At 46.2% G+C, this 13,449-nt stretch overlaps 1 protein-coding gene across 1 annotated transcript in view; it reads left to right on the top strand.

Moving 5' to 3' along the window:
* The first annotated feature begins 3,614 nt into the window (after nucleotides 1-3,614).
* PSMD14 (proteasome 26S subunit, non-ATPase 14) overlaps nucleotides 3,615-13,449 on the top strand; it is a 171,539-nt gene continuing 161,704 nt past the window's right edge. The window contains exon 1 of the mRNA XM_068245663.1: nucleotides 3,615-3,744. The gene's annotated coding sequence lies outside the window, so the exon portion shown is untranslated. The remainder of the gene's footprint in view (nucleotides 3,745-13,449) is intronic.

Genomic DNA, 13,449 nt, shown 5'->3' on the forward strand with positions numbered 1-13,449 from the left:
TTAGGACAACATAGGTAGGAAAGATACACAAGGTATAGTATTTTGCAGTGTAATCAGATAAATCGAAAGCATAGGTGACCTATCAGGGTAATGAAAAGGTATTATAACAACTAGAGTTATTACCAAAAAAGGTAAGGTAAAAGGTAGAGACACAGCTAAAGGTTCAGTTGGTTATGCACACCGCACTCGAATGCTCATTAGATATAAAAGGGTCCCACACCTTGTGGAAGTGGAGGATCCCATCATAAATCATGGAGTTGATATGCTCACAAATCAGAGTATGATTCATTTTATCAATAACCTGCTTATAGAAAAGCATGGACGAGTTCCAATTGGCTGCAATGTGAGTCTTCACAGCTGTCATGATAAACTGGGTCAATTTATGTTGGACATGGGGTATGGAGTCTAGTTTAAGCCCCAGTAGAAACATCTTGGGGTCAGAAGGGATCAAGTGGACAAATAGCTTGTTTACAAGTGCATGAATCCTCTTCCACAAGCGTGACACCCTCGGACAGGAGTTCCAAATGTGAAACATATTTCCAGGGGCCCTGCATCCTCTAAAACATTGGGAATCCTTTGTTGCATCAATGAGATGTAGTCTATAGGGAACCAAATATATGTGATGTAGATTGTAGATGATGGATAGATACTTCAGATTAGTGGACCGCCTACTACCTTTAGGCTGGTTTCACACCAGGACGTTGCGTTTTAGGGGACGTTATGGTCGCACAACGTGCCCCTAACGCAACGCCTGGTGTTCTCTGCTTTGGACGTCAGAGTGAGCCGCGTTGTGCAGCTCACTCTGGCGTCCGTGATGCCGTGATGCGCACTCTTGGACGCATGCGGCATCACGTGGTCCCGCCGGCCAATCGCCGCACAGAGCGGCCGCTCCAGGAAGTAAACACTGCCAGTCACTGAGTGCAGTGAATATTAATTAGCCATGCCTGTCCGCTCTCCGCTCCTCCCCAACGTTACTGAGCATGTGCAAACAGTCTAACGCGGCTCTGCCGCTTACAAAGTACTGCATGCAGTACGTTATATTATGGCGCAGCGTTACACTGTAACGCAACGTGGGCACTGTGAACAGCCCATTGATTTTTCATTGCTGTGCGGTGGGGTGCGTTACAGGCTGCTCTAACGTGCGCCTGTAACGTCCCACTGTGAAACCAGCCTTAGACAGTGTTTTAATGACATCAGGGCCCACTGATCATCTTTCAGAGATCTCTAGTCTTGCTCCCACTATTTCCGGTAAGGTTGAATGAACCTACGAGGGGGTGAATTAAAAATTGAATAAAGGAAAGACAACACACCCTTCTGCATAGGATCCTGCACGCATATACTCTTAGGCTTCTTGCACACCAAGACGTTGCATTAGGTGGCACGTTAAGGTCGCATAACGTGCACCTAACACAACGTATGGTGCTGCAAGAGCCGACGGTAGAGTGAGCCGCGTTAGGCGGCTCGAGTCCTATAATGTCTCCCAGAGTGGCGCTGATTGGCCAGCGGGACCACGTGATGCGGAGCGAGACACTCCGCATCACGTGGTCCCGCCGGCCAATCAGCGCCCGCCAGTGCAGTGAATATTAAGTAGCCATGTGCGCGGCTACTGTAGCTGGCTCTCCCCGCCTCCTCCGCCCCCCACTGCGCATGTGCAAACAGTCTAACGCGGCTATAGCCGCTCCAACGCCATAGCATGCTACACTTTGCACAGAACGTGCAGCGTTACATGTAACGCAACGTGGGCTGTGTGAACAGCCCACTTGTGTTACATTGCTGTGCGTTGGGGGAGCGTTACAGGCGCACTAACGTGCGCCTGTAACGTCTTGGTGTGCAAGCAGCCTCAAAGTAGGTAGGACAAATAAATGTACCAGGTTTAGCCAAAGAGAGGGTAAAGTGGTACAGTTGTCTAGCAGTAAGCAAAGCAGAAAGGCATGGTTTTATAATATCTAGGAGCTGAGCCCATGTAGGAATCATGCCTCTATATAGGTAAGTTTAGAGGGTGGTTTCCCCTTGGCTTAACCACCAAAGAGAAACCTGGCAATTGAAGAACCCCCCCCCCCCCCCTAAAAGTCAGGGTTCATTTTGATTTCAGTTAGAGGGGACGGTTTGGACTGAAGGGAAGGAACAAAGCCTTCCAAATTCTCAGGGTGGGCATGGTTATAATTGAGGATTCCTTAATCACAGTCAAATCATTCACACAAGACCACAGTAGTAGTGCTTTCCATGTAAGTGGAGCTATAAGCACATTTTCTAACTGAACCCATTGGAAAGCATAAATATCATCATAAATAGCAGGTAAAATGGCAAGCTGGGCTACCTTATAGTATAATTGAAGGTTCAAAATATAACAATTTAAAAGGTGGGGATATCACCTCAAATCACACCTACCCACACCCCTAGCCATGTATACTGCTAAAAATTCATAAGCAAAAGATGTAGTTTTATCATTCAAACCACACAGGTCCTTTCTATAGTCATTAAGTTTATTTCATATTAACATTTGAAAGTGAAAAAAAAAATATTGGTTTAAAGGATGGACAGTCGCCGGAGAGATACATAGAGGGCGCACTTCTCTTGCGCAGACTGGCCACAAATGGCTGAAGTTATGTGACCCTGTACCGGTGATACAGAAGGCTGAGAGTGGCGGCATGGGAGCGATCCGTGCGCATGAGGCTGGAGGAAGCCCCAGGTATGTATAAAACTTTTAGGTTCTATGGTTTCTGGTACACTTTAAAAGGTACCTGAGATGGCCAGGGAAGAAAAAAATATACATAACTGGGGCTTCCTCCAGCCCCTCTAAGCTAATCGCTCCCTCGCCATCCTTCTGCGCTGTCTGGATCTTCGGCAATTTGCCATGGAAAGTCCTCCAGTTGAGGCCAGGTTGCGCAGGCGCAGTCCGCCCGAGCAGTCCCATGGCTGGGAGCATTCTGTGCCTGCGCAGAACCGTCCCGTCAAGAGGAGCGCAACGGGGGCATGTATTATGCCCCAGACTGGAGGAATTTCCAGACAGCACAGAAGGACTGCGAGGGAGTGATTAGCCTAGAGGGGGCTGGAGGAAGCCCCAGGTATGTATATTTTTTTTTATTTCCTGCCCATCTCAGGTTAACAATACACCCTACACCATTCAATTTCCATAAAGACTGATCAGAAATATGCACCGCCCACTCCCGAACAACTTTCATTTAACCCCCCCCCCAAAAAACCCCCCCCCCAAAAACTTAACATTCGATCAGATTTCTCGAACGAATAAAAAAAAATCATGTTTTCTGTACAACTGATGTTATTTATCAAATTGCTGTAAAATCGGTTCATTTTAATGTATTGTGTGTGGCCAGCTTTACTGTTTTCCAATTTAGCCTTTAGTTTGACAATAATTCTGATGTGGACATAGAGAACTATATCCCCTTCTATTATTCCCCCCTCGTGGTGTCTTTTGGCAGAGTCACCATGACACAGATATCCGCAGAGCTCCAGCAATCATGTCTCCTGCATCGCAGACAGGAACTCCACACCAGGCTTTCCCTCTAGAGCCCCCAGCGGGCACAGTTCACCCGTGACGCAAAGCATGACATCAGCCCTCTTGTAGCTTTACACTAATCACTATTGGCTAAACAGAAGCGGAAGTAGATTCACGTCAGGGCACACCCGGAAGTAGTGTGTGCATCTTCTTTTGAATGAAATCCGGCTGATTCACTGCGGCCAGTGGTGAATTTTGTGTACCCGTGCTCGGCGCTGTACTGCGAGGTGAGTCTGGAGCAGCTGCCGCCATTCCACACAGGATGCCTCCGGGGTGAATGACACGGAGGGCAGGGCAGTGGTCAGTAGGCCGCAGGTGGATCCAGGGACTGGAGTAGCTGTGCACGCCTGGTGTCTGCAGGCTGAGGGCGCTGCTGGGCTCAGCTAGGAATCTGACTTACGCTGTGTGCTCCAGTTTGCCTCTGTGTGTGGCTGAGCTGCAGACTGGCCTGACTTCACCTGAAGTCTTGTGTTGAGTGCAGACTCATTGTTTACACTGTGCCTCCACTGCTAGAGATGGGTGCATCATTTTAAAGCGATATTGTCACCGAAAAAAAATTAAATTTCAACAGCAACTGGTCTGAGTGTATTAAGTGATAAAGATGTTAATCCTGCATGCAAAACTTGCAAAACTTTTTCTGCTGTTGTGGTTTGTAGCACTGACTCTAGTGCCAAACAGTTGAATGCTGGGAGTTCTTTTTATCTATAATATATTCTTCTCTTCCATTTATTTCCCTGCCTAGCTACTTATCCGAAACACCCTCTGATCACTTGTGTTTACAAGCAAGGCTGTGGTGACTCAGCGATTGGAGGATAAGATAGTTCAGTTCCTAATATACATCTCAGTGGGAGTGTCTGAAGACTCTGGGAGGAGGGCAGCTAATGAATACACAATAAGCAAGGGGGAAGGGGGGGGGGGGAACAAGAGTCAGGGAGGATATGATGTCAGCATTAAGCTTGGCAAGTTAGCCACTGCCTAGAAAAGGATTTTCTGCTTTTCCTTTATAAAATTCACAGGAATCATTATGTGGATAGCACAATACATCTGTTCTGTAAGTAGAAGTAGTATTTATCTACTTATATATGTGTTTTTTTATTTCTAGGTTAGCATGGGTGTAGCTTGTTGTTGTTTAAAATGACAAGATTTGTATTGGTTTATGCGTCTCAAAGTAGTGGGGGCTGAATTATAACTACCACAGGACTAATCAGACGTGTAAGTGATTATCTGACTATTTAGGGGGAGCTGCATGTTCCGAAGGGAATGTCTGTAATGTGGGTAATGGATTTGGACCTGTCACCCTGAATGGTTTCCACAAACACACTTGATACATTTTCCTCTAAAACCCAGCATGGTGGTGTCGTGGTTAGATCTCTTGCCTTGCAGCGCTGGGTCCCCGATTCTATTCCCAACCAGGGCACTATCTGCACTGAGTTTGTATGTTCTCCCCATGTCTGTGTGGGTTTCCTCCGGGTACTCTGATTTCCTCCCACATCCCAAAACATACAGATAAGTTGATTGGCTTCCCCCTAAATTGACTCTAGACTAGGATTCTTACTCTACCTGATACGTACCTAGATGAATAACTATGGTAGGGATTTGATTGTGTGCCCCTTTGAGGGACACTTAAATTTATTTTATTTATTGTATTTGTAAAGTGCCAACATATTACGCAGCGCTGGACATTAGTTTAGGTTACAGACAATATTTAGGGGTGATATACAGCAATATGACAATACAGGAATACAAGAAAAACCAGATCACACAGTTTGAGTACAAGGTAATGCTTAGTCAGTCACTGGATGGGAGCATGGAGATTAGGCAATTTTAGTTCACTCAATTGCATAGCATGGGTGCACAGTAGTGGAGGTGCATGATCAGGTATGACACAAAAGGAGGAGGACCCTGTCCAAAGGCTTATCTAGAGGGAGAGGTAGGGACACGAAAGGTAGGAGACCAGAGTTCAGCTGCAGGTTTAGAGCACTTGTGAGGGGGAGGGGGTAGGCTAGAGTGAAAAGGTGAGTTTTGAGGGCCTTCTTGAAGATGGTGGAGGTAGGGAGTTCCATAGTGTTGGAGCAGCTCTTGAGAAGTCCTGGAGGCTTGCATGGGACTGGGTGATGCAGGGTTGGTCAGGTGAAGTTCATTGGCGGAGCGGAGTGTGCGGCTAGTTGTGTACCTCTCAGTAAGATTGGAAATGTAGGTTGGACAGGGTTTGTGGACAGATTTGTAGGTCAGACACAGTATCTTGAATCTGATTCTGGACTGGATAGGAAGCCAGTGGAGGGATTCACGGAGGGGAGCTGCCGTGGGGGAGCGATGGGAGGAGTGGATAATTCTGGCTGCTGCATTCATGATGGACTGCAGCAGGGCTGTTCGGGTCAAAGGAAGACCAGACAGAAGGGCATTGCAGTAGTCGAGGCGGGAAATTATGAGGACATGGATAAGGAGTTTGGTGGTGGCAGAGGTCAGGAAAGGGCGAATCTTGCAGATGTCACGAAGGTGGAAGTTGCAGGACTCTGTGAGGTTTTGGATGCGAGGAGTGAAGGAGAGTGCGGAGTCCAGGGTGACTCCCAGACAGCGGGCTTGAGAGGTAGGGCGAATGGTAGTGTGGTTGACAGTGACATGCACATCTGGGAGGTTCAGGGATGGCCGGGGTGGGAAGATCATAAATTCCGTTTTTATCTAGATTTAGTTTCAGGAACCTAGCGGACATCCAGGAGGAGATGGCTGATAGACAGGAGGGTCCATGGTAGTGGTGGATATGTCAGGGATGTGGAGGTAGATCCGGGTATCATCTGCATACAGATGATAGTTAAAACCCATGAAGGAGATAACCTTGCCAATGAAGGATGTGTATAGGGAGAACAGTAGGGGGCCAAGGACCGAGCCTTGGGGGACTCCCATCGGGAGGTGGTTGGGGGTGGATGAGGACTCATTGAAGGAGGTCTTGAAGGAGCGGTTGGAGAGGTAGGATGAAAGCCAGGTCAGGGCGAGGTCGTGAATGCCCATGGATTGGAGGAGAAGTGGGTGATCTGCTGTGTCAAAAGCTGCTGAAAGGTCAAGGTGGAGGAGAATGGAGTATTTACCTTCAGCTTTAGCTAAGGCAAGGTCATTGACCACTTTGGTGAGAGCAGTTTCGGTTGAGTGGGCCGAAATCCAGATTGCAGTGGGTCTAGCAGTGAGTTGGCATTGAGGTACTGGGTCAGACATTTGTGAACCAGATGCTCAAGGAGTTTTGAGGCAAAGGGGAGGAGAGAGATAGGGGGGTAGCGAAGGGTCGAGGGATGACGAGATAATATATTCTGTGCAGCGTTGCAGAGGATGTCGGTGCTATTTTAAGCATACGTTGATCTTAATGCCAAGGACACATGGTGCTACCTCTCGTCAGATTGAAGGGTGGCACTGACTATTTCCGACATGTCCAATTTGCTGTCGAATGATAACTTGATCAATTTTTTTTTTTTTTTAAATGAAGAAATGAACTGAAGATCAATCTTATCATCAATCAGAACCAGTTTGGACATGTACAAACGATGCAGTTTCCTGTCAGATTACCAGTCAATCTGAAATTGCATCCTGTGTACCTAGCATAACATTCCCTGTTTGAATAGTAGTAGTGTTCAAAGTTCGGAATTAATCTAGTTGTAAGGGCCGAGCAGGAAACCTCATAGACCAACAGTTGCTCCCTGCTCATGGCAATTTTGTCGCAAGCACTAACTGGAGCTGAAATATGATTAAGGTGAGCCAGCATGAAAGTCCATCAGGAACAGTTCTCCAATCACAGCAACATCTACAACTTGAAGCTTTCTAATTGGCCAAATAGTGTGGGTGTGTTATAACTACAACCTATCTGAAACTTAGCAGTTTGAAAGGGTGCTTTTCACCCAGTCATGTTAGCAGAGTTGTCCTATGGACTTTCATGCTGACTCCCCTCAACCATACTGGCGCCAACTAATTTGCATGAAATGGGTTACCCAGCGGGAAACAAAAACTGTAAGATTGCACACCAGGACCCTGCCAACGGTCACTGGGGCTACCGCCGCATTTTAAATCAATTAACAAGATGATTTTTACTTAGAGTGGACCTGAACTCTTGCACAGGACAGAAGAAAAATGTAGAGAAATGCAACTTGTATGCCCGTCTAATTCCCCCTCATCTGTATCTAATCACATGTTGCAATTTGATCTCTCCCTGTCAGCTAACTGCCACAGCAGATAAGCTCATTTGAAAGCACAGGGTGTTAATATGTCTGCTTCCATGAAACAAGGAAGTACAAATGCTGCATACAAATCTACAGTGTGTCTATCAGCTGTAACAATGAAATGTTTTTCTTTGAAGGTTATTATGCTGTTGCATATCTTTAAAACAGAGAGGAAGTTCTGAGTTCAGGTCCAATTTAAACCCTCTAGGTGGACAGGTGAGTTCAGTGACTTGAGGGCTACAACGCCCCCTCCTGGTTTGGCTGCCTGGCCCTGTATTTGATGGCGATTGGGGGTGACAGGATTTGTAGGTCCTGCCCACGTCATGCATTGAGAAGGGGGCCAGGAAGTTATAGGAGCCTGAGCTTGCAGTGCAGTGTCGTATACTGCACCAGCTAGGCTCTTCTGCACCTCACCACATGCTGCTACATGTAGAAAGCATGTTTCTTATCACTACCCAGCAGACTCCCATCATCCTTCTCCCAGCCTGGATCGGAATGCCTGACGGCTGGATCAGGTCATCGTGGAGATCAGGAGGTGGTGTGTGGGGAGGATTTTGCAGACGCATCTGCGATAGCGATTTGAGGGGACCCTTTTGGTGTCGGTCCGAGCGTAGTATTCAGACCACAAAACGTACTGACACACACACACACACACGGCTGTGGAGTCGGGCAATTTTGGGTGCCTGGAGTCGGGAAAAAATGCACCGACTCCTAATGAATTTGTAACTGTAATTGAAATAGAAAATATGATAAAATGTTCTATTTCTCAGATAATAGTCATTAAAAATAATGTATATATACAGTAATAGCTGTGCTTAGTCCACAAAAATGAAATAAACCAATCAAAATTAGTTACTTGTGCTGCTTCAATCAAGCAGTCCCCGTATTTTTAAGGTCAGATATACTTATCTGATTGTGACTGTATATATGATGTGTACACAGGAATCTCTTATATATATATACTAAATAACATCTATGCTGTAAGAATAAAGCCTGATGTGTAGCTGGGTCACTAATAGAGATGGTCAATGAGATGGAAATAATTCTGCACTGATGCTGATTTATGCAAATGTATGCACTCCCTTTGCTGATGAAATCAAATAATTTGATATGTTAAAATTTGGTTTGGTGGCTACAAATTAAAGGGTACCTGAGACGGATGAAAAGTAAAGTTTTATACATACCTGGGGCTTCCTCCAGCCCTCTTCAGGCTAATCAGTCCCTCGCTGTCCTCCACCACCCGGATCTACTGCTATGAGTCCTGGTAATTCAGCCAGTCAGCGCTGTCCGGCCGCATGCCGCTCCCACAGCCAGGAAGATTCTGCACCTGCGCAATAGTGCTGCACAGGTGTAGTATGCTCCTGGCGGCGGAGTGTGTGCATGCGCACTACGCCCGACTGGCTCAAGTACCTGGACTCATAGCAGAAGATCCAGGTGGTGGAGGAGGACAACGAGGGACTGATTATCCTGAAGGCGGCTGGAGAAAGCCCCAGGTCTGTATAAAACTTTAATTTCATCTGTCTCAGGTTTACTTTGTTACACAGTAGTACTATACTCTACATATGCACTCCCCAAAGAGCTGCAGGGAATCCACTGAGAATGCGGTGCACATTGAACACAGAGGTGTTGTCTGTCACCCATAAACCTTGTTCAGATTGTGCATGAAGAATGTGTAATAGAGGAAGAATCTCCTCATTCCCCTGCAGAGCACCTGCACATCATTCTTACATGTACCCACACTTACATTGCCTAGGGCCTGATAGATGTTCTTTGTTCCGGCCTGTACCTTTTACAAGTACTCTTACCAAGGACTAGTTTTAGTCTGACTAAAGGGAATAAATATGGCAGTCTCCATATCCTTCTCATTTCAGTTGTCTTGTAAAATTCCTAAGCGTTGGCAGGTAAGAGATGAATTTCATGTTACATACCTTTAATCAACAAAATTGTAATATGCAAATTAGAGGAGTCGAGGAGTCGGAGTCGGTGGAATCCTAAACTTAGGAGTCGGAGTCTGTGGATTTTTGGACCGACTCCACAGCCCTGGTTATGGTCTGAAAAATATGGTACATCAAGTTGGGATCATTTGCATTTTAATTGACTGTCCCTGACTGTGATGTATGTATATAGCTATTGCATCAATATTATAGCAAATAATACAACTGGGTGTACCGAAAAACCTTCAGACATCTCAATCCAATGAGGTCAATCTATCAGATACACATGTCCAATTCCACTGCTTTGTTGCAGGTTTTTCTTTTTTGGCATAATCGGACAAACAATGGGACAATGTTTTAGGCCAATGGCATTTGCCATATGCCGTTTTCATGTCGTTACATGCCAAATCTGAAAGGTCTGCAATAAATCTGTTTTTTTCTGGTAAACTGACCTTCATTGGATTGAGACGTCCCTAAAGGTCACCATACACTATTCGATTTGCTACAAGATCGACCATTAAATAGATCCCTTCTGTGATCTCAGTAGGAAATTTATTGGAAATCATCCTAGCGACCCCCCCCCCCCCTGGCCGGTGCTGAGTGTGGAAAGCTCCCCTGTCTGCCTGCACGAATCATGGCCTCCTTCGGTGTCTGGCATCACTACAGGTGCCTGTGCAACGTGACATTGATACATGTGGCGGTGTCCCAGCGGGGGAGACACCAGCAGGGGTATCCATCAGTCGTCAGGAAGTTGAACCCTGCCTCGCTCTCCTCTTCATAGAACAGTACATACCACATTTTCCCCCACCAGGTGGCATGAAAAAGTAGCCAGGTGGGGCACGACGGGACAATGCAGGACCGGTGCAACTCTGATTACAGCATTGGATGAGGAGGCGAGGCGATGACAGCTCACCAAAATTAGCTGGTAGGAGCACCCAGCTGAGAGCCTGGGGAGAGCACTGTGCCACTTGTGCATTCATTCTCGCCAACTTCCACCTTTTACCAGACTAAGGCAAACCATCATGTAAAAAAAACAATTTTTTTTAAAAAAATAATTATCTCCTTCTTGGAGATATTTTTCTCTCATGTCCTGTCTCTAGGACACCCATAGAGCTTAGTGGCTTCAATGTGAAAGCTAGAAGTCCTGGAGACCGCAATAAATACTAGTCAAGGATCCTGTATCCCACAAACAATAAAATATGGACTGTAGTAGTGTCTTGACGAAGGAGACCCTGCAAAGCCTTGAAACAATCGTTGGTGAAGTGGTCATATGCGTGTCAAGATTGAACCATAGATGCAGTTCTTGAACAGTGGTGTGCGGACCATTCCTGTTATGGGTTTTGGATTTCCACTGGTTAGTGGTCCTGCACCGGTCATGTAAAGGTAGCCATGCATCAGATGACTTGGCGGATGAACGACCATCCGATTTGATTGCTATAATTGGATTTGATTAAAATTTGTGCCACCAAGAGCATCCCCAATCGACAATGCGACCAATTTCATGCCGAAATTGGTCGCATGTATTGATCGGACATGCTGCAAGATGTAGGTCCTGGAAGGTCCGACGTGCTCGATTGGGTGCGTGGGAGTAATAGTGGATGATATCAAGACAAATACGGTGGAACACTCCCCCCCCCCCCCCCCCCCCCGGTGCTGTCTAATCCCCCTCCCCCAGTGTAAAATGTGCCCTGTGCAGTATACTTTACCTGCCTCCACCGCCTGGATCTTCTAACATTGATCCTGGAAAATCTGCCAGTTGGAGCAGTCTGGCCGTGCGCACCCCTCCGTTACTCTTCTGTGGCCAAGAGCATCCTGCGTGCGCACAGCGGGGCGGCACATGCGGAGTACACAGTAGACCGGAGGACTTTACAGGGCAATTTCAGAACATCCAAAAGACGAGGGAGCGATCGGCCTGGAAGAAGACAAATAGACAAGGCAAATAACATTTATATTGCGCTTTTCTCCTGGCGGACTCAAAGCGCCAGAGCTGCAGCCACTAGGGGGCGTAGGCAGTAGCAGTGTTAGGGAGACTTGCCAAAGGTCTCCTACTGAATAAGTGCTGGCTTACTGAGCAGGCAGAGCCGAGATTCGAACCCAAGTCTCCAGTGTCAGAGGCAGAGCCCTTAACCATTACTCCATCCTGCCCCAGGTACATACAGTGGTGTGAATAACTATTTGCCCCCTTCCTGATTTCTTATTATTTTGCATGTTTGTCACACTTAAATGTTTCTGCTCATCAAAAACCGTTCACTATTAGTCAAAGATAACATAATTGAACACAAAATGCAGTTTTAAATGATGGTTTTTATTATTTAGTGAGAAAAAACCCTCAAAACCTACATGGCCCTGTGTGAAAAAGAAATTGCCCCCTTGAACCTAATAAATGGTTGGGCCACCCTTAGCAGCAATAACTGCAATCAAGCGTTTGCGATAACTTGCAACGAGTCTTTTACAGCGCTCTGGTGGAATTTTGGCCCACTCATCTTTGCAGAATTGTTGTAATTCAGCTGTATTTGAAGGCTTTCTAGCATGAACCGCCTTTTTAAGGTCATGCCACAACATCTCAATAAGATTCAGGTCAGGACTTTGACTAGGCCTCTCCAAAGTGTTCATTTTGTTTTTCTTCAGCCATTTAGAGGTGAATTTGCTGGTGTGTGTTGGGTCATTGTCCGGCTGCAGCACCCAAGATTGCCTCAGCTTGAGTTGATGAACAGATGGCCGGACATTCTCCTTCAGGATTTTTTGGCAGACAGTAGAATTCATGGTTCCATCTATCACAGCATGCCTTCCAGGTCCTGAAGCAGCAAAACAACCCCAGACCATCACACTACCACCACCATATTTTACTGTTGGTATGATGTTCTTCTGCTGAAATGCTGTGTTACTTCTACGCCAGATGTAACGGGACACGCACCTTCCAAAAAGTTCAACTTTTGTCTCGTCGGTCCACAAGGTATAAGTCTTGGCAATCATTGAGATGTTTTTTTAGCAAAATTGAGATGAGCCTTAATGTTCTTTTTGCTTAAAAGTGGTTTGCGCCTTGAATATCTTCCATGCAGGCCGTTTTTGCCCAGTCTCTTTCTTATGGTGGAGTCGTGAACACTGACCTTAATTGAGGCAAGTGAGGCCTGCAGTTCTTTAGATGTTGTCCTGGGGTCTTATGTGGCCTCTCGGATGAGTTTTCTCTGCGCTCTTGGGGTAATTTTGGTCGGCCGGCCACTCCTGGGAAGGTTCATCACTGTTCCATGTGTTTGCCATTTGTGGATAATGGCTCTCACTGTGGTTCGCTGGAGTCCCAAAGCTTTAGAAATCGCTTTATAACCTTTACCAGACTGATAGATTTCAATTACAGTACTTTTGTTCTCATTTATTCCTGAATTTCTTTGGATCTTGGCATGATGTCTAGCTTTTGAGGTGCTTTTGGTCTACTTCTCTGTGTCAGATAGCTCCTATTTAAGTGATTTCTTGATTGAAACAGGTGTGGCAGTAATCAGGCCTGGGGGTGACTACAGAAATTGAACTCAGGTGTAATAAACCACCTTTAAGTTATTTTTTTAAAAAGGGGGGGCAATCACTTTTTCACACAGGGCCGTGTAGATTTGGAGGTTTTTTTTCTCACTAAATAATAAAAACCATCATTTAACCACTTCAGGATTCTGCGTACGCTTAACTACGCCCCTGAATCCTGAAGTGGTTTCCATGGAAACGGCCGCTCGTGTCTCCGTGAACACCCTGCGAGCCGCCGATCGCAGCTCGCAGGGTAAATGTAAACACGCGGGGAAGATCTTCCCCGGTGTTT

Source organism: Hyperolius riggenbachi, chromosome 7 (assembly GCF_040937935.1).
Source record: "Hyperolius riggenbachi isolate aHypRig1 chromosome 7, aHypRig1.pri, whole genome shotgun sequence".
NCBI lineage: Eukaryota > Metazoa > Chordata > Amphibia > Anura > Hyperoliidae > Hyperolius > Hyperolius riggenbachi.